Below are 5,688 nucleotides of genomic sequence, written 5' to 3' on the forward strand. Positions count from 1 at the left end.
AATAGCTCTAGTGCATCCATTGCATGGCAATCCTTGCTCCTCACATCGATATCGATTGAAAGGCATCTCCATTGCCTAACAATCAGCAAAGTTGATATGAGACTTTGTCAATTTATATCTTCCCCTATAAACCCTTATCATCATTCTCTTTGCCATCCAAAGTGCTAAGCCAGAGGCTCACTCTCAAGTATTGAGTGGAGTTGAAAATGCTAAAGCGAGTAAAATTATGATGCAGTTGCTTGGTTTGGCACCAGGGTGTTCATGATTTATACTTTGTGCTAGAAGGACCGAGTTATGCCATGCTTAGACGATTAAATGAGTAGGAATAACATTCATTGACATAGATATTTTGAAGAGTAATGACTATTTTCTAGCATTCTTTTATATTATCGCTTCGATATCTATTAAGTCATCATTTCTCAACATTCATACCCAAAACATTAAATGATTAGACATGTTTTTATCATTTACCTACTTGAGGATGAGCAGGAATTTAAGCTTGGGGATGCTAATACGTCTCCGACATATCTATTATTTTTTATTGTTTGATGCTATTCTATTATCAATCTTGTATGCTTTATATACCATTTTATATCTTTTCTGGAACTAACCTATTAACTCGGTGCCTAGGGCCAGTTGTTGATTTCTGCTTATTTTTTATTTTACAGAAAATTCATACCAAACAAAGTTCAACATGATGAAACTTTTTGACGATTTTTTCTGGACCAAAATAGACCCTAGAAGTTTCGGGGGTAGTCCAGATGATAGATGGGGAGACGATAAGGCGGGGGGCGCGCCCTGCCACCTTGTGGGACCCCTATTACCCAAACTCGAGATACAATTCTTCCTCCGCCGCAAGCCTCTGTTTTTTTTTTGCAGTCACATCTAGAGGTATTTTTCGGTACTCTGCCGGAGGGGGAATCCATAAAGGAGGCCATCTTCGTCAACCTTTTCTGCCTTGATGATGATGTGTGAGTAGTTCCCACAGGACCTACGGGTCCATAGCAGTAGCTACATCTCTCTCTCTCTCTCTCTCTCTCTCTCTCTCTCTCTCTCTCTCTCTCTCTCTCTTGTTTGATCTTCTATACAATTATCTCTTTGGAGACCTATTCGATGTAACTTTTGTGGTGTGTTTGTTAGGATTCGATGAATTGTGGGTTTATTCACTTTGGGGGTACCTTCCATGAGCCTCGTAAAAGAGATTATGAAGCGGTTCTTTGGAGCAATTTCTATGGGGAAACTAGAGGGTAACCGATGGTAGAATTGGGAGTATTCATTTTCCTGTTGTTCATTACTTTGCTCTTTTCACTTGGAGATGTTTGAGTGGTAAACATGACCCGGGTGCCACTTGTGCTCCTAATCTAAGTATCCCTAGTTGTGCCCTGCATGGTGATAATTTTTCTAATATGGGTGTTGTAGTTGCATGTCGTCTAGGCAGGAATGCTAGTGATGGTGATTTGTACGGAGGAATTTATGCTTCTAGTATAGATTCCCATCGTGACTAAAACTAAAACTAAGTAGTGCTTTTTCATTTTCTTTTTTTATTATTTTTATCATTTTTTGTAATTACTTGGTTTCTTCGTGTTTCTTAGTTTTTTTTTGTTGATTTTCATCGGATTATATTGTTTCCCATTTCATTTGCACTTATTTCTTTGATTTTCTTTTTATTTTGGTTTCCTATGTTTGTTTTGGTTTTCATTAGTTTTTTTTCATTTTTCCCTTTTTCTTTTCATTCTACACTTTTCATATACATCAATGACTTTTTTTTAATAGATGTCTAACATTATTTAAATCCAAGTTCTAAATCCAAGTTCTAACATTGTTTAAATTTTTTATGTACACAGTAAAAAAATGCTATTCACATTTTGAAAAAAAAATCGAATTCTTGATTAAAAAATTTAAAGTACAAGTTTAACATTTAGTTCGTATACGGTCACCATTCTATATACTTTGTAACACTTTTGAAATGCTTGACTAATTTTTTTAAATACAAGATTAAATGTTTTAAATACATGGTCAACACTTTATATACACATTTTAACATTTTTCAAATGATTGATAAACAATTTTGAGATACAAGATTAACATTACTTAATGCATTGTCAACATTGTTTCTACACATATTTACATTTTGTAAATGGTTCTTTAACATTTTTTAGATAGAAGATTTACGATTGTTATACATGGTCAACATATTTTAACACACATTGATCTTTTTCAAATGCTTGATTAACATTTTTCAAACACTTTTTCTGTCTTTTTAAATGCTTGGTTAATACTCCATCCGTCCCGTATAATATAAGAGCATTTTTTACACTAGTGTAGTGCCAAAACACTCTTATATTATGGGACGAAGGGAGTATTTTTAAATAATCAAATAATTTCAGCATTTTTAATACATGCTCCATGTTGTTCTATACACATTTACTATTTTTCAAATGCTTGATTAACATTTTAGGAATACTTGTTTAATACTTTTTTCAAAGTCTTGGAATAAATCATCAAATACATTTTACGTATACAGGAGAAACATTCTCTCTATACACATTTCACAGTTTTCAAATGCTTGGTTAACGTAATTTTCAAAAACACTAACACCCACACGTGTGGGCATCTAGCAACTCGCCCACACGTATAGATCCTCGTCCAACCAATTCTACAAGAATCTTGGCGCGTTCTAGCAGTTTTTATGTGCCACGTAGGACTGGTCTGGTGTGTGGGCATTCATCCGGTCGCGCACACGTCCTTTTTCATCACACGGGGGGCTGGTGTGTGGGCGTTTAGCAATTCGCCCACACACCAGTTTCACGCACGCGGAGGGGCTGGTGTGTGGGCGTTAATCACTTCGCCCACACGCCCGTCTCCTCGCCCACACCCATAGCTGTCAGTTGCCATGTATTTCTGCGGGGTACATGGCAACTGCCCTAGTTTTTGCTTCTAAGCAGATGGCAACTCTCTTTTTCCCCGAGTTGCCATGTGTTTTTGCATAGTACATGGCAACTGCCCTAGTGTGCACGTAAGCAAATGGCAACTCTTCTTTTTTACATGGCAACTGCCCTAGCGTGCTTGTGAGCACATGGCAACTCTCTCTTTTACCCGAACATGTTTTTTTGCCATGCCTTTTTCGTAGTGCAAATACATGGCAACTGACTAGTGTTAGTAGGTGGCAACTCCTAAAGTTTTGAAATCATGGCAACTGTAGTACACCAGACTATACATGGCAACTTCCTAGTGTTAGCAGGTGGCAAGTCCTAAATTTTTGAAATCATGGCAACTCCAGTAGACCAGACCATACATGGCAACTGCAGTTGAGCAATCATGGCAACTATAGTTGTCCGACATGGCAACTATAGTTCAGCGACATGGCAACTGTAGTTAAACGGACATTGAAGAGGGTCCTGACGATGGCAACTGCAGAAACGCGTGGTGACTGTCACGCGGAGCGTGCGGGACCATGAGGTGGGTGGCTGAGAGAGGTCGTGTGGGCGTTATGCATTTTACCCACACATAAGCATGTGAGAGGGACCACAAGGAAAAAAATAGGCGTGTGGGCGCTAGTTGTTTTGCCCACACGTAGGTGTTTGGGCTGGTCCTGTTAGACACTAACGCCCACACGTATGGCAGTTATCGCCGTTCATATTTTATGTAAAGTACTTTTAGGAATATATTCATTTAGAATATTTGAAATCATAACAGAAATTAGAAAATAAATGAATAATAAAAGTAAAAAAACATTCAAAAAATTAAAAAAAAACGCGGGCACGAGGAGAACCAAATTGTGCTGGCCCATTCTGGGAACGGTAGACGCGAGATGAATAGTTGTCTTACTGTAAGCGAGATAAATAACGGGAGATCCTACTCGCCGCTCGCTGCGGCAAAGAGGCGCTGTTTCGCACAGGCGGGTATCCAACTGGGCCGGCCCATGAATATAACGAATGACAGTGCAATCTAGCTAAAAAAGAAATACACGGTCGCAAGAACTCGAAAACAGGACCTGACACTATAACTAAAGTGGAACTACCAGTTGAGCTAGCAGTCGTGGCCTAGTTTTTGCTTCTAAGCAGATGGCAACTCTCTTTTTCCCCGAGTTACCATGTGTTTTTGCATAGTACATGGCAACTGCCCTAGTGTGCACGTAAGCAAATGGCAACTCTTCTTTTTTACATGACAACTGCCCTAGCGTGCTTGTGAGCACATGGCAACTCTCTCTTTTACCCGAACATGTTTTTTTGCCATGCCTTTTTCGTAGTGCAAATACATGGCAACTGACTAGTGTTAGTAGGTGGCAACTCCTAAAGTTTTGAAATCATGGCAACTGTAGTACACCAGACTATACATGGCAACTTCCTAGTGTTAGCAGGTGGCAAGTCCTAAATTTTTGAAATCATGGCAACTCCAGTAGACCAGACCATACATGGCAACTGCAGTTGAGCAATCATGGCAACTATAGTTGTCCGACATGGCAACTATAGTTCAGCGACATGGCAACTGTAGTTAAACGGACATTGAAGAGGGTCCTGACGATGGCAACTGCAGAAACGCGTGGTGACTGTCACGCGGAGCGTGCGGGACCATGAGGTGGGTGGCTGAGAGAGGTCGTGTGGGCGTTATGCATTTTACCCACACATAAGCATGTGAGAGGGACCACAAGGAAAAAAATAGGCGTGTGGGCGCTAGTTGTTTTGCCCACACGTAGGTGTTTGGGCTGGTCCTGTTAGACACTAACGCCCACACGTATGGCAGTTATCGCCGTTCATATTTTATGTAAAGTACTTTTAGGAATATATTCATTTAGAATATTTGAAATCATAACAGAAATTAGAAAATAAATGAATAATAAAAGTAAAAAAACATTCAAAAAATTAAAAAAAACGCGGGCACGAGGAGAACCAAATTGTGCTGGCCCATTCTGGGAACGGTAGACGCGAGATGAATAGTTGTCTTACTGTAAGCGAGATAAATAACGGGAGATCCTACTCGCCGCTCGCTGCGGCAAAGAGGCGCTGTTTCGCACAGGCGGGTATCCAACTGGGCCGGCCCATGAATATAACGAATGACAGTGCAATCTAGCTAAAAAAGAAATACACGGTCGCAAGAACTCGAAAACAGGACCTGACACTATAACTAAAGTGGAACTACCAGTTGAGCTAGCAGTCGTGGCCTAGTTTTTGCTTCTAAGCAGATGGCAACTCTCTTTTTCCCCGAGTTGCCATGTGTTTTTGCATAGTACATGGCAACTGCCCTAGTGTGCACGTAAGCAAATGGCAACTCTTCTTTTTTACATGACAACTGCCCTAGCGTGCTTGTGAGCACATGGCAACTCTCTCTTTTACCCGAACATGTTTTTTTGCCATGCCTTTTTTGTAGTGCAAATACATGGCAACTGACTAGTGTCAGTAGGTGGCAACTCCTAAAGTTTTGAAATCATGGCAACTGTAGTACACCAGACTATACATGGCAACTTCCTAGTGTTAGCAGGTGGCAAGTCCTAAATTTTTGAAATCATGGCAACTCCAGTAGACCAGACCATACATGGCAACTGCAGTTGAGCAATCATGGCAACTATAGTTGTCCGACATGGCAACTATAGTTCAGTGACATGGCAACTGTAGTTAAACGGACATTGAAGAGGGTCCTGACGATGGCAACTGCAGAAACGTGTGGTGACTGTCACGCGGGGCGTGCGGG

The sequence above is a fragment of the Triticum dicoccoides genome, chromosome 4A, assembly GCF_002162155.2.
Source record: "Triticum dicoccoides isolate Atlit2015 ecotype Zavitan chromosome 4A, WEW_v2.0, whole genome shotgun sequence".
Classification (NCBI taxonomy): Eukaryota; Viridiplantae; Streptophyta; class Magnoliopsida; order Poales; family Poaceae; genus Triticum; species Triticum dicoccoides.